This window comes from Bufo bufo, chromosome 6, assembly GCF_905171765.1.
Source record: "Bufo bufo chromosome 6, aBufBuf1.1, whole genome shotgun sequence".
NCBI classification, from domain to species: Eukaryota; Metazoa; Chordata; class Amphibia; order Anura; family Bufonidae; genus Bufo; species Bufo bufo.
This window is the reverse complement of record NC_053394.1, coordinates 88,183,028-88,209,449: the sequence shown is the minus strand read 5'-3', so window position 1 is coordinate 88,209,449 and position 26,422 is coordinate 88,183,028. Positions and strand designations below refer to the sequence as shown.

Genomic DNA, 26,422 nt, shown 5'->3' with positions numbered 1-26,422 from the left:
CATCTCAATCTTTCAAGATCTGGCACAGTCAACTTTGAAAAAAAGGAGAGTCTTAAAACCACTTACAGATTGGCTCCGTGCCCACAAGATAATCTATAGATGGAACTTTCCATTTGGTCTCTCTTTTCTACATGAGGGCCGGCGTGTCAACATCTCTTCATTCAGCGACCTGGAAAGAGCCTATGATAAGCTCAAGATCTCTGCTCTACCGATTGAAAACTGGGATCCTGTCCTGGACTTAGCAATCCTACCTGAACTTCACTTGATTACGCCCTGGGAGACCCCCAAGATCCCGAAGTCCCAAAGAGCAAAAATAAATACCACCTCTTCTACACCAATAAGAATCTCCTTAGATGATAAGGACTAATGATTATTTTACCGGGTCTCCATCCTTAACAAGGAACTTTGTGGTTTCACATAAGTTTTATTCTTAATCTCAATTTTCCCCACTACTAGGTTTTCAGGCTAGCACTGTGCCTCTTACAATCAAATAGGCTACTTGGATGTCCCCTTCCCTTTGATTTTCCCCCCTTTTGGGGAAGTGGTTATTCAATCCTGTTCTGCTATCCTTCACCCAATAGGGTGCTACACCATGTCACCTTCAATTCCCCCTTGTGATTCTCTAGATCCTAGATGCTCTAGCATGTTACAGTTCGTCCTCTTTAGTAGAGGTCTTCAAGTTTGGTTTCTTCTTATTATTTCAGTTTATTTTCTCTTTTTCTTTACCAGGTTTGTCCATTACACCTTTGCCAGCCCCCACTTAGGGGGGGGACCCCCCGTGGAATCCCGATGCTCCGCCTTTGAAGGTCACGTATCTAACTATATCGTACACACACAGTACTTTAAATAGCATTGGTGCTAATAGAGGATCCTCCTTTTTTTATGGGAGAAATGGCTAACATTACAGTGACATCTTTTAATGTCGAAGGCCTTATCTCCCCTTCAAAACTGAGCCAAATCTTCTCTTACCTAAAAAGAAAAATGTTCAATCATTATGCTTCAAGAAACCCATTTTGAATTCAATAAGTACCCCAACCTTAAATACTCTGTGTTCTCACATTGGTACCACTGCGGCTCTGATTCGGCTGCCTCCAGGGGTGTGAGCATCGGGATCCGGAGGGACGTTCCTTTCTCTTAAATCTCCCACATGCAAGATATAGAGGGTAGATATATTTTTCTTAAGGGTAACATTGCTAACCAGATTTACATCTTTGTAAACCTATATGCTCCTAATGTTAACCAGATAACATGGATTTTGACAACTTTATCCATATTAGAACCATTGTTGGAAGGTGTGGTGTTGCTTGGATGTGATCTTAATCTAACACTAGAACCATTATTAGATTCCACTTCAAAGAAATCTGCAATTTCCACTAAAGCCCTTAATAGCCTTCAAGAAAAGGTTACAATCCCTTTCCTTACATGATTTATGGAGACTGATCAATCCCTCCACGCGCGACTTCACTTTTTACTCTAATGTACATGGCTCTTATCAGATACTTGATTATCTATTCCTTTCTAAGGAGCACCTACAATTTTGTACCAAGACCTCTATAGGCAACATACACTTATCGGACCATTCTCCCATGTTTATAACCATCGCTGCCCCCTCATTGCCCCCCCCCCCCGCTAATTTAGATGGAGATTAAATAAATAACTTGTATCCCCAGGAGTGAATCTACAACGAGCGCAAGGTCTCCTAGAGGAATTTAATAGCCCGCATTGACACCCTTCTCACCCAAATTAAGAGACTAGAAACAGTACATAAACAATCACTGCTAGACAAACATCTCACAGAACTCACAGACCAGAGAGCTCAACTTAAAAATATATTGAACGCGATTTCAGCTAAATATTTTCTCCACTCCCAATTTAAATATTATGCTCATGGAGATAAGGCCTCCAAATTTATGATGCAACACATCAAACAGAGGAAATCATTCAACTATATTCATAAGGTAAAGGATGCTGGTGGGAGAGAAGTCTTTACCACCTCAGTTATAGCTTCTCAATTCCTCTTGCAGGCAATTAGAAGAGAGGACAGAATAGAGGGGGTTAAATTGGGTCATCAAGTTCACAAGGTAGTAGCCTTTGCTGATGATCTGCTGATTTTATCTACTAACCCTACAATATCACTCCCTATCATTTACAACATTTTGGAACACTTCAGCTATTTATCCAACTTCAAAATTAACATGAAGAAATCCCAAATTTTAAGTCTTGACCTCCCCCAGCTACCAAATCCGACTTAATGGATTCCTCCTAGTTTTAGTGGAACTCGCCTTTTATTACATACCTGGGGGTCAAAATTGGCCCCAATTTGTCAACATTATTAAACTTAAACTATACCCCCCTCCTACTATCAATATTAGAACAGCTTACTACTTTACAACCATCAATGTTATCTTGGTTTGGCAGAAGGAATATCATCACTTCTCTGATTTTACCCAGATTAACTTATTTACAGCAGGTTCTGAAAAAAACAGCCCTCTCCATGCTAAAAGATCCGAATAACTGCAGCTGAAGGACCTATTATTTCATAAGTGGAAAGGGCCAGATCAGTTGTGTAGCAGAGCTGTATGTGTGTATATATGTTAACTGTGTAGCAGAGCTGTGTTTTAGGTGTGTGTGCAGCAGAGCTATGCATTTAAATATATCTCATCTATGAAGTAGAGCTTTGTATATTTGCCAACTATGTATCAGAGCTGGGTTTGTCAGGTGTGTACAGAACAGAACTCTGAGTGAATATATATATGGCAGCTGTGTATATAACAGAGCTATGTATGAGTTCAAAACTATTAACCCCTTAATACTAGACCCCAAAGTTAGTGACATTGACCCTTTTATGTCATTAATCCACTAGAGAAGGTTTTAATAGGTTGAAAAAAAAATTATGTTGTCTAAACCTGGGGTGTGTCTTATAGTTAGGTGCGTCTTATAGTCCAAAAAATACGATATGTGGGGTAAAGCACCTTTAATTCTGTATATTTTAAACTGGACTTCTTGGAACTTTTAGTAATACATTTGGCTTCTACTGCAATATTTTACAGAAAATTACAGCACAATACCAACTAAACCTCATGTCATAGATACTGTTGTATCCCCGGGACTATATGCTCTTATTTCAGTCCTGGGGCTACAATAGTATCCATGACATGAGGTTTGTTACGTATTAATGTCTGAATAATTTAATATAGATCATATATCATAAATAAATTATACATTCAGTAGATTTTCTGTAATAATTATAAAAAAAAACAAATGATGTTCTCTATAAGAAAATTCATAAATCTACTTAATGTGAGTAGAACATTATTTATTTGAAGATTCCATCTTGTCCACTGTACCTTAAGGGTGCATTCACACGACTGTGTTTTTGGCTCTGCATACGCTCCGCAATTTTGCGGAACGGGTGTGGACCCATTCATTTCAATGGGGCCACAAAAGATGCGGACAGCACACAATGTGCTGTCCGCATCCGTAGATCCGTTCCGCGGCCCCGCAAAAAACATAGAGCATGTCCTATTCTTGTCCTCTATCGCGGTCAAGAATAGGCATTTCTATCATAGGGCCGGCTACATTCACACGGACCGCAAAACACATACGGTCGTGTGAATGTAGCCTTAAGGTTAACTGCCATATATGATAAATAAAGAGCTAAAGCATGTACAATTCATATTAACAGATGAATCAACATCTTGATGTATGGGAATACAAAATCAATAATTAAATACATATGTCATATATCAGTGATGGCTAACCTCCGACACTTCAGCTATGGAGAACAGCAAAGCAAGTGTAAATCTTGAGAGTCGTAGTTTTACCACAGCTGGAGTGCCGGAGGTTAGCTATCAGTCATATATTATTGTAGTGCTATAATGAACCTTATTAGGGCAGTGTAACATTCATAATGGGCACTCTGGATACACAATGTATCCCTCGAAAGTCATAATTTTGAACATCATGATGTATATTGAGTGCATTAGTTCAATAGTGGCCATAGCACTCGTCTTTATGGCTTTTGTTGGGTGGATGTCAGTGGCTGACACTTTTCCAGCAAAGGGTCTGTTTTCTAATATGACACAATTTTATAAAACACACAAACGTGATTATCATGTATGGATCATGTTGGAATACTCAGTACATAATATGATCATTCCAGTGTCACTCTGGACTGCAATGATCAATAGGATAAGGGATAAATAGTTTTGAACTAAAGTTTTCTTTCACAGAGTCCTAGATAGTAAAATGATTGACTTCAGGCACTGCTGGGAGGAGTGCGAGAGCTAACTAAAAATAAACGTAACAATGAATTCAGTGGGAACTGTCTAAACCAGTTTTCAGTAAGCTTCCTCTATTGGTGACATCAGGTAGTCATAATTATATAATGAAAATGTTTGTGTATGTGAAAGAAAACAGAAATTTTACTTCAATATTGATTGTTTTGGAATAAAAGTGAAAACTGAATTGATGTCAAGTTTGGATGGCAAATAAACCCCTTACACAACTTTATTAGATCCTTAATAAAATATTTTTTTATATGTCAATAGTCAATATATCAATAGTAGTGATGAGTGAGCACCAAAGTATTCAGGTGTTCAGGTGTTCCGCCTGAACACATTGCTATATTCGTGTGCTCGGCCAAGCACACGAGTATAATGAAAGTCAATGGAAGACAACCAGGCACCCCCTGCTCAGAAAAGAAGAGGATGTCTGGTTCATAAAAAAAGGTTCGAAATTGATGGAAACCCCATCAAAATGGTTTGGAAACCGCATTAAGAGGATGGCTGGATATTGCATCTTAGACTCTTATTATGTACGACATAAAATAGACAACCACACAAAGGCTATATGCCAAAAGTCAGGTATATACAAGCCATCAATCTATCCATGAGACAGATAACAGCCAGCATACCTTTCAATGGCAGCCTTGTGCACTATGAGATATTCCAAACCAGCTCTCATCTGACTGAGAACCAGTAAACCTCAAAGTTATTTTGCATCTGTTGGATGGCTTGGGTGGACCTACACACCTAGAGCAATATCATTAGGGTGACAAAAAGTTTTCCGATTGTCCTAACATAATATTCAATAACCTTTCTATACAGTTTTGTCATGTAAAAACTCATTTGCATAAACATTTTTGTATTTGAGCACCCAAATTATTCGGCCGAGCACTGGGATCTGCTGAGCATAGTGATTAGCCTGCAATAATAAATAGGGATGATTGAATCACTCAAAATTTGGGTTAGTTTTAGCCAAATAAGACAACTTAATCGACATGGGTCCGTATCAATTCTATCCAAATTGCAAGTGCTTTATTAATTGTTTGGAAAACTTGTATATGACACTTTGAGGTCACTTAGGATGCATAGTTTTTTTTGTACTCTTTGTTTTTATTACTTACTTCTTTCTCTTGCTGTCTATCTTTCAAAAATTCATACAAATAAAATCACCCCAAAATTCGGAGACAACTCAAATTTATGCAGAATTTAAATAGACTACAATTACTTTACAATTGACTCACTCATCTCCAATTATGAATAGTATAAAGTTGTCTAAAATCTACATTCCAAAATAGCTTTTAGCTATTCTAAAGTACTGTGCTTCATTGGACTATACAACTTGATTCTGGATTATTGGATTCTGTAATGGCCAACAGTTTAATGCCTCTGAACCAACCATGTAATGCACTGATTATAATATATATATATATATATATATATATATATATATATATATATATACACAGTCAGGTCCATAAATATTGGGACATCGACACAATTCTAACATTTTTGGCTCTATACACCACCACAATGGATTTGAAATGAAACAAACAAGATGTGCTTTAACTGCTGACTGTCAGCTTTAATTTGAGGGTATTTACATAAAAATTAGGTGAACAGTGTAGGAATTACAACAGTTTGCATATGTGCCTTCCACTTGTTAAGGGACCAAAAGTAATGGGACAATTGGCTTCTCGGCTGTCCCATGGCTAGGTGTATGTTATTTCCTCATTATCCCAATTACAATGAGCAGATAAAAGGTCCAGAGTTCATTTCAAGTGTGCTATTTGCATTTGGAATCTGTTGCTGTCAACTCTCAAGATGAGATCCAAAGAGCTGTCACTATCAGTGAAGCAAACCATCATTAGGCTGAAAAAACCCATCAGAAAGATAGCAAAAACATTAGGCGTGGCCAAAACAACTGTTTAGAACATTCTTAAAAAGGAGGAACGCAACGGTGAGCTCAGCAACACCAAAAGACCCGGAAGACCACGGAAAACAACTGTGGTGGATCACCGAATAATTCTTTCCCTGGTGAAGAAAACACCCTTCACAACAGTTGGCCAGATCAAGAACACTCTCCAGGAGGTAGGTGTATGTGTGTCAAAGTCAACAATCAAGACTTCACCAGAGTGAATACAGAGGGTTCGCCACAAGATGTAAACTATTGGTGAGCCTCAAAAACAGGAAGGCCAGATTAGAGTTTGCCAAATGACATCTAAAAAAGCCTTCACAGTTCTGGAACAACATCCTATGGACAGATGAGACCAAGACCAACTTGTACCAGAGTGATGGGAAGAGAAGAGTATGGAGAAGGAAAGGAACTGCTCATGATCCTAAGCATACCACCTCATCAGTGAAGCATGGTGGTGGTAGTGTCATGGTGTGGGCATGTATGGCTGCCAATGTAACTGGTTCTCTTGTATTTATTGATGATGTGACTGCTTACAAAAGCAGTGGGATGAATTCTGAAGTGTTTCGAGCAATATTATCTGCTCATATTCAGCCAAATGCTTCATAACTCATTGGACAGCGCTTCACAATGCAGATGGACTATGACCCAAAGCATACTGCAAAAGCAACCAAAGAGTTTTTTAAGGAAAAGAAGTGGAATGTTATGCAATGGCCAAGTCAATCACCTGACCTGAATCCGATTGAGCATGCATTTCACTTGCTGAAGACAAAATTGAAGGGAAAATGCCCCAGGAACAAGCAGGAACTGAAGACAGTTGCAGTAGAGGACTGGCAGAGCATCACCAAGGATGAAACCCAGCGTCTGGTGATGTCTATGCGTTCCAGACTTCAGACTGTAATTGACTGCAAAAGATTTGCAACCAAGGATTAAAACGTGAAAGTTTGATTTATGATTATTATTATGTCCCATTACTTTTGGTCCCTTAACAAGTGGGAGGCACATATGCAAACTGTTGTAATTCCTACACTGTTCACCTGATTTGGATGTAAATACCCTTAAACTAAAGCTGACAGTCTGCAGTTAAAGCACATCTCGTTTGTTTCAATTCAAATCCATTGTGGTGGTGTATAGAACCAAAAATGTTAGAATTGTGTCAATGTCCCAATATTTATGGACCTGACTGTATATATATATATATATAAAACAAAAAGCAGAACAGCACCTGCAGAGACAATCGGGACCTAGTCTAACACGGAGTATCCAGCTCCATTGTCCATCTGATTAAAAGCACCAGGGGGTGGGCGGGGAGTGCTAAGTTCCAAAGAGGATGCCTATTCCTCTATTATATATACATATAACCAAATATATATACACTCACCTAGAGAATTATTAGGAACACCTGTTCTATTTCTCATTAATGCAATTATCTAGTCAACCAATCACATGGCAGTTGCTTCAATGCATTTAGGGGTGTGGTCCTGGTCAAGACAATCTCCTGAACTCCAAACTGAATGTCAGAATGGGAAAGAAAGGTGATTTAAGCAATTTTGAGCGTGGCATGGTTGTTGGTGCCAGACGGGCCAGTCTGAGTATTTCACAATCTGCTCAGTTACTGGGATTTTCACGCACAACCATTTCTAGGGTTTACAAAGAATGGTGTGAAAAGGGAAAAACATCCAGTGTGCGGCAGTCCTGTGGGCAAAAATGCCTTGTGGATGCTAGAGGTCAGAGGAGAATGGGCCGACTGATTCAAGCTGATAGAAGAGCAACGTTGACTGAAATAACCACTCGTTACAACCGAGGTATGCAGCAAAGCATTTGTGAAACCACAACACGCACAACCTTGAGGCGGATGGGCTACAACAGCAGAAGACCCCACGGGTACCACTCATCTCCACTACAAATAGGAAAAAGAGGCTACAATTTGCACGAGCTCACCAAAATTGGACTGTTGAAGACTGGAAAAATGTTGCCTGGTCTGATGAGTCTCGATTTCTGTTGAGACATTCAAATGGTAGAGTCCGAATTTGGCGTAAACAGAATGAGAACATGTATCCATCCTCTGATGGCTACTTCCAGCAGGATAATGCACCATGTCACAAAGCTCAAATTATTTCAAATTGGTTTCTTGAACATGACAATGAGTTCACTGTACTAAAATGGCTCCCACAGTCACCAGATCTCAACCCAATAGAGCATCTTTGGGATGTGGTGGAACGGGAGCTTCGTGCCCTGGATGTGCATCCCTCAAATCTCCATCAACTGCAAGATGCTATCCTATCAATATGGGCCAACATTTCTAAAGAATGCTATCAGCATCTTGTTGAATCAATGCCATGTAGAATTAAGGCAGTTCTGAAGGCAAAAGGGGGTCCAAGACCGTAATAGTATGGTGTTCCTAATAATTCTTTAGGTGAGTGTGTATATATATATATATATATATATATATGTGTATATATTTATTTATTTATTATTGAATGATATGGAGACTATAATCCATGCAGATGGATTGGAAATAATGGTTGGAAATAAGTGCAAGATACATTTTTCAATCATTAACGACATCTACAGTCCTATGTAAAGTAAAATTTGCTCTACCTTTATTTATGAACAATAGATAAGAAACTGTTTGACTTTAACAAAAGTTTTACATTTATTCTTATGAGACCTTGTGTCTCCAAATTCGGCAAGAGTCAAAGATTAAAAGCAATTAGTATGAACAATTATTTTATCTCATAGTGTATGCAAGCTGTTATCATGATTGTAAAGAAATATTTTTTATATGAATCATCTATTGTTCCTCAGCAAAGTGGACCAAATCTTTTTAATGCCAAAACATTTCTATGAAAATCTGTGTCAAGGTGACATTCCTTTAAAACTTAGAAGTATAAAAGTGAGGCAATGAAAAGTCAGCGACTCCAAAATACTAAGACTTCAAAGTTTATGGAAGAATAGAATAATTAATACAAACTTATTAAGAGAACAAGATATTCAAATTATCTCCAAGCAATAAAAAACCTTCCTATGCTCTTTTATATTTATATGCATTTATACTTAATATTTGCAAACAGCTTGATGGATGTATTGTCTTGTATATTGGAAACATTTACATCAGACATTCATTTGGCAGATTGACCAAAATGATTTTTGTTTTCTGAAGTTTTTGAAAGTGCCATAGTAATTATTAAGATACATAGCTAAAAAGCAAAAGGATTTCATTTCCAAGAGAATGCAATTTACATATATTTGCAAGATTAATTCTTAGTCTCTTTGTTTTTTTCATTTTTTGAGGCAAAAAACTTATGAAAGTCAGCCTAGTTAATGTGGAGGCAGACAATTCACTTATATGTCAGTGAAAACTACTAAATTACAGGACGTTAATGGTGGAGTTTGCCCTCAATATGTTTTTTTTTTTTAAATTATATTTAAATAAATAAAATTAAAATTATTTAAAATATGTCTTAAAAAACACAAATGTTCCCTTTCTTTCCTTTACTCTTGCCTCGACATATGAATAAATTAGTGATACAAGATGATCAACATTTAACATTTTTAGAAATTCTTTCAGGAGATATTTATGTATCTATCTACCGTATTTTTCACCCTATAAGACGCACCGGCCCATAAGACGCACCTAGGTTTTAGAGGAGGACAATAAGAATTTTTTTTTTTTCATTACACCTCAGGTCATACCACCAATCAGACCCCCAATGTTAATCAGACCTCAGCTGACAGCCCCAATCAGACCCCCAATGTTAATAAGACCCCAAAAAGACCTAAAATCAGACCTACAATCAGACCTCAGCTCAAACCCCAATGTAAATGACCCATGCCTCTTATCAGCCCCCATATCAGCCCATATGCCTCTCATCGCCCCTATTTCAGCCTTCATGCCTCTCATCAGCTCCCATATCAGCCCTTATGCCTCTTATCAGCCCCCATAATCAGCCCTTATGCCTCTCATCACCATTATGCCTCTTATCCCCCATTATCATCTGTTATGCCTCTGATCACTAGTATGCCTCTCAGCCCCCAATATGCCTCTTATCATCCATTATGCCCCAAGCAGCCTTATGTTTTATAAAATAAAAAAAAACACTTACCTCTCCTGCTCCTGGATGCGGCCGCTCCTCACCTAGATTGCGATCCTCTTCCTCCTGCTGTCGGTTGTGCTGTGATCTGATGCGCACAGCGTGAGGTCACAGAGTGAATCCATATGAAAACACATAAAAAACACAAATGTTGCAGTGGCTTGTCAATAATTCATGTTGATAAAATGTCAGTATTGTCTTTTTATCACTGCACTTTAATCCCAGTAGAAGAAGAGCTTGTTTTGGTTTATTATTATTATTATTATTATTATTAATATTATTACTATCTATGCCAAATAGACCTGCTTGTAAAACTTTTTAGTTAAGTTTAAAGTGTCACTGCACTTTGAAAAAGGTTTGATTTGATATGTCATATCGGCATATAAAAGGTTTTGATTGGTAGGGGTCTGAGTGCTGAGACCCCTACCAAACGCTAGAATAAGGAGAGAGAATCGCTCACATAGCACACTTTTCTCTCCTTGATGCAGAAGATGGAGTTGAGATGGGCCCATAGACCATCTATTGAGTCCATCTCCTGCAGCAAGGAAAGAGGGCATGCTATGTGAGCAATTTCCTCTTGTTGTTCTAGTGATTGGTGGGGGTCTCAGTGCTCCGAAGTTTTTTTTTTCAAAGTGCAATGATATTTTAAAGGTTTTGTCTCACTTCAGCAAATGCCAGTTAATAAAAAGCACTTACTAATGTATTGTGATTGTCCAAATTGCCTCCTTTGCTGGCTTGATTCATTTTTCCTTCACAATATATACTGCTTATATCTAGGGATTGCGACCACCCTGCAGTCCAACAGTGGTGGTCGTGCTTGCACACTATAGGAAAAAGTGATGGCCTATGTGCATTATATTGGCCACCAGACAGGCTACCATCCTTTTCCTATAATGTGCAAGTACACCCACTGTTGCTGGATTGCAGGGTGGTTGTAATCCCCGAAAATGAGAAGTGCATAATGCAATAAAAAAATGAATCCAGCCAGCAAAGGAGACAATATAGACAATCACAATACATTAGTAAGTGCCTTGTATGAACTTTATCTACATGATAAATGCCATTTGCCAGAGTGAGAAAACCCCTTTAAGCTTTTTCTATTTTGCCTGAATACATAATTCATTGAATTAGCATTGAATACTCTGTTGAATCAAGAACATGTCTTCTGTGACTGAGCTAAACGGAATTGGACTTAATGTCATGGCTACACATGTTTACTGGCATTTTCTGACATTACATTTAGAAATCACAGTAGAAATTCCCAAAATACAAAGACAGCCCAAGGTTATTTGCTTATTAAAAAGTTGTGAGATGCAATATAATTACTGTTGACTAAGTGTAGCCATTATTGAATGGTAAAAATTGGATAAGCCTTATATACATTCTGAGGGGAATTTATTATGATGGGAATTTGTGGAGTTTGTTTTGCTTGAATCTGTATTATCATTACTTGCAGCAAATGTATTAAATACCACAAACTGTCTAAAGTTATTATAGTTTGTATGCCCCCCCCGAACTAGCGTGAAATTGCAAAAATGATGCAACATTTTCATTGCTTAAATCTGCCCTACACCTCATTAACATAGCTAGCAATGGCTACTTTAAAAACCTGGAGAGAGTGATTTAAAATCACAATATGTTGCAAATGTTGACACAAATCTAAAAAGTTGCAAAAGCTGTTTTTTGCACATTTTTTAAACCAGAACCAGAATTCTGGATTGCAGGGTTTGATAAATCCCCCCTCCATGTTTAACGACTGTACATACTGCTTGTCCATTTTGGACAAGAACCTTAGTCACAAAATTGTTGCCTTGTTCCAAAATTCCATAACCCTGTTCACATGATACTGAAAATGTTACTATTGTATTGTTGTCCACACCAAAGGGAAAAAAAAAAATATCTGCCATGGAAATAAGTAGCATGATGTGTATTTCCCCAGATCCTGCATGGAAAAGTAGAGGATTAACCCCATGGAAGGACAATGGGGCTAATCCTCATTCAGATCTCATGCACGTCTACAATACATCCGCAGCAGAATTTCAATATGTGAGCATATTCTAATGCTACATTTAGATGCAGTGACAGTTTTCCAGTGCAGATTTTACCATGATAAATCCTCAGAAACCAATATACTACTCATATTTTCTTGCAGATTTTGGTGCAGATATGCCACAGTTTTCAACTTTTACAATACAAAGGGTTTGGCGGTACTATCTCTCCTTGGGGAGAGAGAGTGCCATAATAAGCACGAGAAGGCTTATAGGCCATGTATGCATGCTCCTGTGGATTTCTGGGAAAAAAGGGATAAATGAGTTCTCACTATCCATGCATAGCCCATTGTGCAAAAATATGTTTGCGTGAATAAGCCCTCCTATATCAATTTTTAGCAAATTTTGGTAGGGGAAGGGGGATAAGAATATCAATTATTGTTGTTTGTATTGCTCCCAATGAGTAGACTAGGTACACAGTACAGTGTCCAAAATTCAATTTTTTGGGGGGTAAGTGAACCAATGAAATAATGGTGAATTGGCCATTTTGATGTTTGTTTTTTTTTTGTTTTGCCAAAAAAGGCTTTTATTCTACAAACAGCACCACTTATTTCTATAGGCCTTGTCTTGTATTGCAGCTCAGCTCATTCAAATGTACATGTGATACTCAAAAAATTTGAATATTGTGCAAAAGTTCAGTTATTTCAGTAATGTAAATTGAAAGGAATTGCATTAATGCAGCTTAAAATTAGAATTTTGTGAAAAGGTTGAATATTCTAGGCTCAAAGTGTCACACTCTCGTCAGATAATTAATCCATACCCCCTGAGCGAAGGGGACCTCAAAATTGTGACTTTGGGGTTTCATAAGCTGTAAGCCATAATCATCCAAATTATAACAAATAAAGGCTTGAAATATCTCGCTTTGCATGTAATGAGTCTCTCATATGTTAGCTTCACCTGTATAGGAGTGAGCAGATTAATAAACGTAGCCCATACATAAAAGTGTCAGTGTTTCCGTGAGAAATGAAAACTAATAATCATATTATAAAATCCCTTAAAGGGAATCTGTCAGCAGATTTGCACCTATGAAACTGGCTGACTTGTTGCATTTCCACTTGGCAGCTGAAGGCATTTATGTTGGTCCCACGTTCTCATGTCCCCACATTGCTGAGTTAAATGATGTTCTAATATATGCAAATGACCTTCTAGGAGCAACTGGAGCATTTACACCTAGAGGCTCTCCTCGCTCTACAGCTGTCACTACCCTCTCCACTTTACAGGACATGCAGTAAAATCATCACCACACCTGGCTCTGCCAATCAAAGTGCAGCGGGTGCACCAGTTGTAGAGAAAGCTAAGCCTCTAGGTGTAACAGCAACACCCCTGTTGCTCTTAGAGGCTCATTTGCATCATTTTTCTCAGCAATGCCGGCACATATGAACATCGGAGCAGCACAGATGTCTTCAGCTGCCAAGCGCACATGCAACAAGTCAACCAGTTACAAATCACAGGTTCAACTTACACCTTATCGGGAATCTGTCACCCCGATTTTTGACAATTAGTAATACATGAATAGTACTGTAGATATGGAATCCAGATTTGTTATTTTTCTACTGTTCCCCATTCCCCTACTGTCAGCGCAAAGACCTCAATTGAAATACATTATCAAGACTACCATGCATGGGCACAGGTCCTCTCTATTATGTTAGAACAGCACAGCAGTCCATACTGTGTGTTTCGGTGTAGCTTTGAGTACCAACAGCGGGGAAACAGAGTAGTAGGAAAATAATAGTGATCCTGACTCTTTATCTACAATAATGCCCATGTATTACTGTAGATAATAGTTCAAAATTGGGGTGACAGATTTTCTTTAAGGCCTCCTGCATGGGACCATATCCATTCTGAGGACTGCAAAGGGCAGATCCATAAAATAGGGATGCGGTCTGTGTAAAAAAAGTCTATTCTTGTTCGCAAAACGAACAAGAATAGGACAGGCTCTATCATTTTCGGCACTGACACCTGGATGTGGACAGCACACAGATTATATCCATGTGCTGTCCATTTTTTTGCAGACCTATAGAAATTAATGGGTCCGTGTGCGATCTGCAAAAAATGCGGATCAGACATGGACTAAAAATACAGTCGTGTGCATGAAGCCTAAGCAAAAGGTAAAACATCTGCTATTCCGCTAGTATCACGTGTGTGTTGTTATATATTTGGTAAGCGTGACTTCGCCAGGTTGCTTTTTGCTCCATGCAGTGTCTACGCTGTTGCTGCCTGCTACATACACATACAGTATGCAAAGTTTCTCATTGAAGCTACTGTATCGTCTGGGACATATGCTTTGCGTAACTAACTGCAAACTTTTAGAAAAGAAGCATTTCACTCTCCGGTTTTCAAAGTGATTTTATGAATGACTTGTTCACTTCTAGATGCTTGTCTGATTCATGTTTAGTGCCTCACTTTCAATAAATAGAAATTGTTCCTCTCCACAAGGGTCACAGCTGTTCTGATTTATGTGACTGGTAATTCACAAAAGAGGATTCTAGTATACACATGTGAATAGAAAGAAAGTAATCAATTAAGCTGCCAATCTTATTATGTTAATTTGCATATTAATCAAAAAGTACATACTCCATGCTGTTAAAAGTTCTTTTCAACACAGTGAGATCGCTGTTCTTGGTTTTTAAAGTTTATTGATTCCGTTTCTTTTAGGATAGGAAGTTGTTCGATAATGCAGTTTTATAATTGTCTCACAGATTAATGGGTTATCCATCAAAAGCTGCTTAAATTAAATCTTAGTATTTTAAAAGAGAATCTGTTATTGGAGAACCACTTATTCTGCAAAACCCTATCCATTTGTGTACCTTGTAAGAGGTTCCCCTAATTGGTTATACTTAGAGTTGAGCGAACACCTGGATGTTCGGGTTCGAAAAGTTCGGCCGAACCCCATTGAAGTCAATGGGGACCCGAACTTTTTGGCACTAAAAAGGCTGTAAAACAGCCCAGGAAAGAGCTAGGGGGCTGCAAAAGGCAGCAACATGTAGGTAAATCCCCTGCAAACAAATGTGGATAGGGAAATGAATTAAAATTAAAATAAAATATATAAAAATAAACCAATATCAATTGGACAGAGGTCCCATAGCAGAGAATTTGGCTTCACGTCAGCAGAGAATCAGTCTTCATGCCATAGCAGAGAATCTGGCTTCACGTCACCCACCACTGTAACAGTCCATTGTCATATATTTAGGCCCCGGCACCCAGGCAGAGGAGAGAGGTCCCGTAACAGAGAATCTGGCTTCATGTCATAGCAGAGAATCAGGCTTTACGTCACCCAACACTGGAACAGTCCATTGTCAGATATTTAGGCCCAGGCACCCAGGCAGAGGAGAGAGGTCCCGTAACAGAGATTCAGGCTTCATGTCAGCAGAGAATCAGTCTTCATGTCATAGCAGAGAATCAGGCTTCACGTCACTCACCACTGGAACAGGCCACTGTCACATATTTAGAGCCAGGCACCCAGGCAGAGGAGAGAGGTCCCATAACAGAGATTCAGGCTTCATGTCAGCAGAGAATCAGTCTTCATGTCATAGCAGAGAATCAGGCTTCACGTCACCCACCACTGGAACAGGCCACTGTCACATATTTAGGGCCAGGCACCCAGGCAGAGGAGAGAGGTCCCATAACAGAGATTCAGGCTTCATGTCAGCAGAGAATCAGTCTTCATGTCATAGCAGAGAATCAGGCTTCACGTCACCCACCACTGGAACAGGCCACTGTCACATATTTAGGCCCAGGCACCCAGGCAGAGGAGAGAGGTCCCATAACAGAGATTCAGGCTTCATGTCAGCAGAGAATCAGTCTTCATGTCATAGCAGAGAATCAGGCTTCACGTCACTCACCACTGGAACAGGCCACTGTCACACATTTAGGCCCTGGCACCCAGACAGAGGAGAGAGGTCCCGTAACAGAGAATCTGGCTTCATGTCAGCACAGAATAAGTCTTCATGTCATAGCAGAGAATCAGGCGTCACGTCACCCACCACTGGAACAGGCCACTGTCACACATTTAGGCCCTGGCACCCAGACAGAGGAGAGAGGTCCCGTAACAGAGAATCAGTCTTCATGTCAGCACAGAATCAGTCTTCATGTCATAGCAGAGAATCAGGCTTCACGTCACCCACCACTGGAACAGGCCACTGTCACACATTTAGGCCCTGGCACCCAGACAGAGGAGAGAGGTCCCGTAACAGAGAATCTGGCTTCATGTCAGCACAGAATCAGTCTTCATGTCATAGCAGAGAATCAGGCTTCACGTCACCCACCACTGGAACAGGCCACTGTCACATATTTAGGCCCCGGCACCCAGACAGAGGAGAGAGGTCCCATAACAGAGAATCTGGCTTCATGTCAGCAGAGAATCAGTCTTCATGTCATAGCAGAGAATCAGGCTTCACGTCACCCACCACTGGAACAGGCCACTGTCACATATTTAGGCCCCGGCACCCAGACAGAGGAGATAGGTCCCATAACAGAGAATCTGGCTTCATGTTAGCACAGAATCAGTCTTCATGTCATAGCAGAGAATCAGGCTTCACGTCACCCACCACTGGAACAGGCCACTGTCACATATTTAGGCCCAGGCACCCAGGCAGAGGAGAGAGGTCCCGTAACAGAGAATCTGGCTTCATGTCAGCAGAGAATCAGTCTTCATGTCATAGCAGAGAATCAGGCTTCACGTCACCCACCACTGGAACAGGCCACTGTCACATATTTAGGCCCCGGCACCCAGACAGAGGAGAGAGGTCCCGTAACAGAGAATCTGGCTTCATGTCAGCAGAGAATCAGTCTTCATGTCATAGCAGAGAATCAGGCTTCACGTCACCCACCACTGGAACAGGCCACTGTCACATATTTAGGCCCCGGCACCCAGACAGAGGAGAGAGGTCCCGTAACAGAGAATCTGGCTTTATGTCAGCAGAGAATCAGTCTGCATGTCATAGCAGAGAATCAGGCTTCACGTCACCCACCACTGGAACAGGCCACTGTCACATATTTAGGCCCAGGCACCCAGGCAGAGGAGGGAGGTCCCGTAACAGAGAATCTGGTTTCATGTCAGCATAGAATCAGTCTTCATGTCATAGCAGAGAATCAGGCTTTACGTCACCCACCACTGGAACAGGCCACTGTCACATATTTAGGCCCAGGCACCCAGGCAGAGGAGAGAGGTCCCGTAACAGAGAATCTGGCTTCATGTCAGCAGAGAATCAGTCTTCATGTCATAGCAGAGAATCAGGCTTCCCGTCACCCACCACTGGAACAGGCCACTGTCACATATTTAGGCCCCGGCACCCAGACAGAGGAAAGAGGTCCCGTAACAGAGAATCTGGCTTCATGTCAGCAGAGAATCAGTCTTCATGTCATAGCAGAGAATCAGGCTTCACGTCACCCACCACTGGAACAGGCCACTGTCACATATTTAGGCCCCGGCACCCAGACAGAGGAGAGAGGTCCCGTAACAGAGAATCTGGCTTCATGTCAGCAGAGAATCAGTCTTCATGTCATAGCAGAGAATCAGGCTTCACGTCACCCACCACTGGAACAGGCCACTGTCACATATTTAGGCCCCGGCACCCAGACAGAGGAGAGAGGTCCCGTAACAGAGAATCTGGCTTCATGTCAGCAGAGAATCAGTCTGCATGTCATAGCAGAGAATCAGGCTTCACGTCACCCACCACTGGAACAGGCCACTGTCACATATTTAGGCCCAGGCACCCAGGCAGAGGAGAGAGGTCCCGTAACAGAGAATCTGGCTTCATGTCAGCATAGAATCAGTCTTCATGTCATAGCAGAAAATTAGGCTTTACGTCACCCACCACTGGAACAGGCCACTGTCACATATTTAGGCCCAGGCTCCCAGACAGAGGAGAGGTTCATTCAACTTTGGGTTGCCCCGCAATATAATGGTAAAATGAAAATAAAAATAGGATTGAATGAGGAAGTGCCCTGGAGTACAATAATATATTGTTAAGGGGAGGTAGTTAATGTCTAATCTGCACAAGGGATGGACAGGTCCTGTGGGATCCATGCCTGGTTCATTTTTATGAACGTCAGCTTGTCCACATTGGCTGTAGACAGGCGGCTGCGTTTGTCTGTAATGACGCCCCCTGCCGTGCTAAATACACGTTCAGACAAAACGCTGGCCGCCGGGCAGGCCAGCACCTCCAAGGCATAAAAGGCTAGCTCTGGCCACGTGGACAATTTGGAGACCCAGAAGTTGAATGGGGCCGAACCATCAGTCAGTACGTGGAGGGGTGTGCACAGGTACTGTTCCACCATGTTATTGAAATGTTGCCTCCTGCTAACACGTTCCGTATCAGGTGGTGGTGCAGTTAGCTGTGGCGTGGTGACAAAACTTTTCCACATCTCTGCCATGCTAACCCTGCCCTCAGAGGAGCTGGCCGTGACACAGCTGCGTTGGCGACCTCTTGCTCCTCCTCTGCCTTCGCCTTGGGCTTCCACTTGTTCCCCTGTGACATTTGGGAATGCTCTCAGTAGCGCGTCTACCAACGTGCGCTTGTACTCTAGCATCTTCCTATCACGCTCCAGTGTAGGAAGTAAGGTGGGCACATTGTCTTTGTACCGGGGATCCAGCAGGGTGGCAACCCAGTAGTCTGCACACGTTAAAATGTGGGCAACTCTGCTGTCGTTGCGCAGGCACTGCAGCATGTAGTCGCTCATGTGTGCCAGGCTGCCCAGAGGTAAGGACAAGCTGTCCTCTGTGGGAGGCGTATCGTCATTGTCCTGTGTTTCCCCCCAGCCACGCATCAGTGATGGGCCCGAGCTGCTTTGGGTGCCACCCCGATGTGAACATGCTTCATCCTCATCCTCCTCCTCCTCATCCTCGTCCTCCTCGTCCTCCAGTAGTGGGCCCTGTCTGGCTACATTTGTACCTGGCCTCTGCTGTTGCAAGAAACCTCCCTCTGAGTCACTTCGAAGAGACTGGCCTGAAAGTGCTAAAAATGACCCCTCTTCCTCCTCTTCCTCCTGGGCGACCTCCTCTTCCATCATCGCCCTAAGTGTTTTCTCAAGGAGACATAGAAGTGGTATTGTAACGCTGATAACGGCGTCATCGCCACTGGCCAAGTTGGTGGAGTATTCGAAACAGCGCAACAGGGCACACAGGTCTCGCATGGAGGCCCAGTCATTGGTGGTGAAGTGATGCTGTTCCGCAGTGCGACTGACCCGTGCGTGCTGCAGCTGAAACTCCACTATGGCCTGCTGCTGCTCGCACAGTCTGTCCAGCATGTGCAAGGTGGAGTTCCACCTGGTGGGCACGTCGTATATGAGGCGGTGAGCGGGAAGGCCGAAGTTACGCTGTAGCGCAGACAGGCGAGCAGTGGCAGGGTGTGAACGCCGGAAGCGCGAACAGACGGCCGGCACTTTATGCAGCAGCTCTGACATGTCGGGGTAGTTGCGAATGAACTTCTGCACCACCAAATTCAGCACATGCGCCAGGCAAGGGATGTGCGTCAAACCGGCTAGTCCCAGAGCTGCAACGAGGTTTCGCCAATTATCGCACATCACCAGGCCGGGCTTGAGGCTCACCGGCAGCAACCACTCGTCGGTCTGTTGTTCTATACCCCGCCACAACTCCTGTGCGGTGTGGGGCCTGTTCCCCAAACATATGAGTTTCAGAACGGCCTGCTGACGTTTACCCCGGGCTGTGCTGAAGTTGGTGGTGAAGGTGTGTGGCTGACTGGATAAGCAGGTGGAAGAAGAGGAGGAGGAAGCTGAGTAGGAGGAGGAGGAGACAGGAGGCAAAGAATGTTGCCCTGCGATCCTTGGCGGCGGAAGGACGTGCGCCAAACAGCTCTCCGCCTGGAGCCCAGCCGCCACTACATTTACCCAGTGTGCAGTTAGGGAGATATAGCGTCCCTGGCCGTGCTTACTGGTCCACGTATCTGTGGTTAGGTGGACCTTGCCACAGATGGCGTTGCACAGTGCACACTTGATTTTATCGGATACTTGGTTGTGCAGGGAAGGCACGGCTCTCTTGGAGAAGTAGTGGCGGCTGGGAACAACATACTGTGGGACAGCAAGCGACATGAGCTGTTTGAAGCTGTCTGTCTCCACCAGCCTAAATGACAGCATTTCATAGGCCAGTAGTTTAGAAATGCTGGCATTGAGGGCCAGGGATCGAGGGTGGCTAGGTGGGAATTTACGCTTTCTCTCAAATGTTTGTGAGATGGAGAGCTGAACGCTGCCGTGTGACATGGTTGAGATGCTTGGTGACGCAGGTGGTGGTGTTGGTGGTACATCCCATGTTTTCTGGGCGGCAAGTGCCAACGTACCTCCAGAGGCGGAGGAAGAGGCCGAGGCGGCGGCAGCAGCAGAAGAGGCCGAGGCGGCAGCAGCAGAAGAGGTAGCAGGGGGAGCCTGAGTGACTTCCTTGTTTTTAAGGTGTTTTCTCCACTGCAGTTTATGCTTTGCATGCAGGTGCCTGGTCATGCAGGTTGTGCTAAAGTTCAGAACGTTAATGCCTCGCTTCAGGCTCTGATGGCACAGCGTGCAAATCACTCGGGTCTTGTCATCAGCACATTGTTTGAAGAAGTGCCATGCCAGGGAACTCCTTGAAGCTGCCTTTGGGGTGCTCGGTCCCAGATGGCGGCGGTCAGTAGCAGGCGGAGTCTCTTTGCGGCGGGTGTTCTGCTTTTGCCCACTGCTCCCTCTTTGTCTTTTGCTACGCTGTTGGCTCGGTCTCACCACTGCCTCTTCCTCCGAACTGTGAAAGTCAGTGGCACGACCTTCATTCAATGTGGGGTCTAGGACCTCATCGTCCCCTGCATCGTCTTCCACCCAGTCTTGATCCCTGAGCTCCTGTTCAGTCTGCACACTGCAGAAAGACGCAGCAGTTGGCACCTGTGTTTCGTCATCATCAGAGACGTGCTGAGGTGGTATTCCCATGTCCTCATCAGGAAACATAAGTGGTTGTGCGTTAGTGCATTCTACCTCTTCCACCCCTGGGGAAGGGCTAGGTGGATGCCCTTGGGAAACCCTGGCAGCAGAGTCTTCAAACAGCATAAGAGACTGCTGCATAACTTGAGGCTCAGACAGTTTCCCTGATATGCATGGGGGTGATGTGACAGACTGATGGGTTTGTTTTTCATGCGCCATCTGTGCGCTTTCTGCAGAAGACTTGGTGGGAGATAATGTGAACGTGCTGGATGCACTGTCAGCCACCCAATTGACTAATGCCTGTACCTGCTCAGGCCTTACCATCCTTAGAACGGCATTGGGCCCCACCAAATATCGCTGTAAATTCTGGCGGCTACTGGGACCTGAGGTAGTTGGTACACTAGGACGTGTGGCTGTGGCAGAACGGCCACGTCCTCTCCCAGCACCAGAGGGTCCACTAACACCACCACGACCATGTCCACGTCCGCGTCCCTTACTAGATGTTTTCCTCATTGATACCGTTCACCACAATAAGAAAAATATTATTCGGGCCAATGTATTGAATTAAAATTCAGGCCTTTTTTTACAGACACCTAACACTGTCTGGCTATCTATTTAGGTACCATATTACACTAATACAGGCACACCAGTAATGACAGATTTAGCTGAATATAAATGTGAGGCCTATTTTTTAGGCGCTGTGTGACAGGTATACGTTTAATCACAGAATTAGACTTGCATCTGCACTGTAGCATGTGTGTCAAGTTTTTCAGAATGACCCTATCAGCACCTTGAATCTAATATACCCTTTTAGGGATAGATGTAAATTAGGCCTGATACAGCAGAAACCACTAATTTTGAGAATGGCAAATTTGGGAATTGTTTTTCAACCCAGAACAAAAACTGTGCTTTTACGGTCACTAAAAATAACTTGACCAGCTAAAACAGTACTGATTTGGAGGAATATAAATGTGAGGCCTATTTTTTAGGCGCTGGGTGACAGGAATACGTTTAATCACAGAATTAGACTTGTATCTGCACTGTAGCGTGTGTGTCAAGTTTTTCAGAATGACCCTATCAGCACCTTGAATCTAATATACCCTTTTAGGGATAGATTTAAATTAGGCCTGATACAGCAGAAACCACTAATTTTGAGAATGGCAAATTTGGGAATTGTTTTTCAACCCAGAACAAAAACTGTGCTTTTACGGTCACTAATAATAACTTGACCAGCTAAAACAGTACTGATTTGGAGGAATATAAATGTCAGGCCTATTTTTTAGGCGCTGAGTGACAGGCTCAGCTTGCCCCTGATGTAGTATATGGCTAAAAAATAACCACACTATTGATGGTTAAATGCACTTGGGTGACACAGGCTCAGCCTGCGCCAGATGTAGTATATGGCCAAAAAATAACCACATTATTGATGGTTAAATGCACATGATGAAAGCTTGACCCTGATGTAGGATATAGCAAAAAATAACCACACTATTGATGGTTAAATGCACTTGGGTGACACAGGCTCAGCCTGCACCTGATGTAGTATATGGCCAAAAAATAACCACACTATTGATGGTTAAATGCACTTGATGAAAGCTTGACCCTGATGTAGGATATAGCAAAAAATAACCACACTATTGATGGTTAAATGCACTTGGTAGCTTGTGCTGGCGCACCACATGCCACAAAATGGCCGCCGATCACCCCAGAAAAAAGTGATATAAAAACGCTCTGGGCAGCCTAAAAAAAGTGAGCAATTGAATATCAGCACTTCAATGATCCACACTTGTAGATCGATCACTGAATGAAGTCTTTTGGAGGAGTTAATCTGCCTAATCTCGCCCTAACGTCGCAGCTGCAACCTCTCCCTACGCTTGTATCAGCAGAGTGACGTGCAGCGCTACGTGACCCAAGCTTATATAGAGGCTGGGTCACATGCTGCACTGGCCAATCACAGCCATGCCAATAGTAGGAAAGGCTGTGATGGCCTCTTGGGGCAAGTAGTATGACGCTTGTTGATTGGCTGCTTTGCAGCCTTTCAAAAAGCGCCAAGAAAGCGCCGAACACCGAACCCGAACCCGGACTTTTACGAAAATGTTCGGGTTCGGGTCCGTGTCACGGACACCCCAAAATTCGGTACGAACCCGAACTATACAGTTCGTGTTCGCTCATCCCTAACGTTAAGCGTACCCCAAATAGTGGCATTAAAATAACTGACCCCACATAAAACACTTATTTATGTTGATGAAAAAATAAAAAAAGTTTTGGCTTTTGATTTGTGAAGATAAAGAAATGAAAAAAGCGATCACTGTGCCTTTAGTGACCAACTAGGCTGCATCCTTAAGGGGTTAAGAGACTTTGAAATGTGTAAGCAGGAGAGAAATAGCAACACAATTCCACATGACCCAAATTTTTATTTATTTCATTGTTTCCTGAAAAGATTTCACATTTTTCTTACTTTTACATGTTAGTTCTGTTGTTAATATTCATTGGAAAAAAATTAAAAGCTTCAATTAAACTTTAAATTGATGTTGAATGAAAAGCCTACCATCTAATTAAAGAAAAAAATGTGCAACTTGTCAGCAAAGAAAATATAATTTCTAACATTTACACACAATTAGCGTGATAGAAATGAATGTATTGCTCAGTGCTCGCCATGGTCTTCTTAAAGCTTTTAAGAATGGTGAAAAGAGTTGAGCGGATACCTGGATGTTCAGGTTCGACGGGTTCGGCCGAACGTTACAAAAAAGTTCTAATTCGGGACCCGAACTTGACCCCAAACCTGAACCCCATTGAAGTCAATAGGGACCCGAACTTTTGAGCACTAAAATGGCTGTAAAAATGTAATGGAAAGGGCTAGAGGGTTGCAAATGGCATTAAAATGTGCTCTGCAAATAAATGAGGATAGGGAAATGACTTTAAAAAACATAAAAATATGTAAAAATAAAAAATAATAATCTTGATCTAGGAGGACGAGGTCCATATGAAGTAGGAGGTTGAGGATGCGGTGGATGTGGTGGTGTAGGTGGAAGCGGCGGTGGAGGAGGAGGAGCTAGCCTACACTGCTTTTAGGTTTTAAATTTTCTATTTTTTTTTTTAAATTAGGGTACACCCCAAACATTGGGAAATATAACCTGTGATAATCCCCTCCAGTCTTGCTAAACACACGTTCAGACAATACAATGGCTGCAGGGCAGGCCAGCTCTTCCAAAGCGTAAAGGGCAAGCTCAGGCCATGTGCCCAATTTGAAGGCCCAGAAGTTGCAGGGGGCAGACCCATCAGTCAGTTCGTGTAGGCATGTGCACACATACTGCCCCACCATGTCGCATGTCCCCATGATGTTCACAATCCAATTGGATATCTGCTCTATCAACTTTTGATGTTCTTTTCTGCGCCTACCATGTTGATCACGGTTAGCGGAGAATCAAGGTTCCACCCCGGAGAGGGAGCGTGAGAAAGAGAGACCACATCCAAGGGAGATCAATGGATGAAATTTAATTGTGATCGAGCGGAAATGTGGGAGAAGCTATTGAAACTGAATAATTGAAGGAAAAGAGGGGACGCGCGGCAATTACCCACTTCCGACTCGGGGAAGTAGTGACGATAAATAACAATACAGGACTCTTAAGATGCCCTGTTATTTAAATGATTAATAAAAAATTATAGGGAATGTCACTGGGGTATTTTGGATTTGGAAACGTTAGCCAGGAGAGGCCCTGCTGCCGCTTTGTTGACTCTAGATAACTTCTGCCTGATCGCACGTTCCTGTGACGTCCACCATCCATTTTTGATATCTTCTCTATCAACTTTCGATGTTCTTTTCTGAGCCTACCATATTGATCACGGTTATCGGCGAATCAGGGTTCCACGCCCTGAGAGGGAGCATGAGAAAGGGAGACCTCCTCCAAGGGAGGTCAATGGCTGCAATGGGATGAAGCGTAAATGTGGGACAAATTATTAAAGCAGAACGATCGAAGGAAAGGGCCAATTAAAGACAAATTTTAGAAATTTAAGTCCCTGTCACCTATGCAGAGCAGGGGTTTTTCATAGCCAGAAATGGGTTAATGTCACCCACCAATGGAACAGATTATTTTTAACAATTTTGGTCCCTGTCACCTATGCAGAGCAGGGGTTTATTCACGGCAAAAATTGTTAAATGTCAACCCAAGAATGTAACAGAATAGTTAGTGAAATGTATTAAGCTGTGAACTAGGTAGAGCAGGGTATATCACACCTAATTTCACACAAAAATGTAACAGACAAATTAGTGTTTTTTTTTTTACCTGTGTACTAGGTATAGCAGTGGTATATCACACCCAAAGGCCGAATGCACACAGCCATGGAAAATGGACGTGAGCGTTCTGTGGTATCCCTGCCTGGCATCCTGCTGACAGCAGGAGCGCACAGTGTCATTGGTTGCTATGACACTGTGCGCTTCATGCCGGCGCTGCATTACAGTAATACACTCGTATACATCATACGAGAGTATTACTGTAGCTCAGCGGCAGCATGAAGCGCACAGCGTCATAGTAACCAATGACACTGTGTGCTCCTGCTCTCAGCAGGATGCCAGGCCGGGATACCAAGGACCGTTCACGTCCGTGTTCTATGGCCGTGTGCATTCGGCCAAAAATAAGTGAATTTCACCCGAAAATGTAACAGACAAATTATAGATTTCTTTTTACCTGTCTACAAGGTATAGCAGTGGTATATCACACCCAAAAATTTGTGAATTTCACCCGAAAATGTAACAGACCAATTAGTGAAATGACTAGGGATGAGCGAACCCGAACTGTATAGTTCGGCTTTGTACCAAATTTTGGGGTGTCCGTGACACGGACCCAAACCCGAACATTTTCATAAAAGTCCGGGTTCGGGTTCAGTGCTTTCTTGGCGCTTTTTGAAAGGCTGCAAAGCAGCCAATCAACAAGCGTCATACTACTTGCCCCAAGATGCCATCACAGCCATGCCTACTATTGGCATGGCTGTGATTGGCCAGTGCAGCATGTGACCCAGCCTCTATTTAAGCTGGAGTCACGTAGCGCCGCACGTCACTCTGCTCTGATCAGTGTAGGGAGAGGATGCAGCTGCTGCTGTTAGGGCGAGATTAGGCAGGGATTTATTTACTGAAGTGATCGATATACAGCTGTGAATCATACAACCTCTGCTATTCAATTGCTCACT

General features: G+C 42.5%; 1 protein-coding gene across 1 annotated transcript in view; it reads left to right on the top strand.

Moving 5' to 3' along the window:
* PCDH15 (protocadherin related 15) overlaps nt 1-26,422 on the top strand; it is a 1,608,479-nt gene that overhangs the window by 847,027 nt on the left and 735,030 nt on the right. The window lies entirely within an intron of this gene.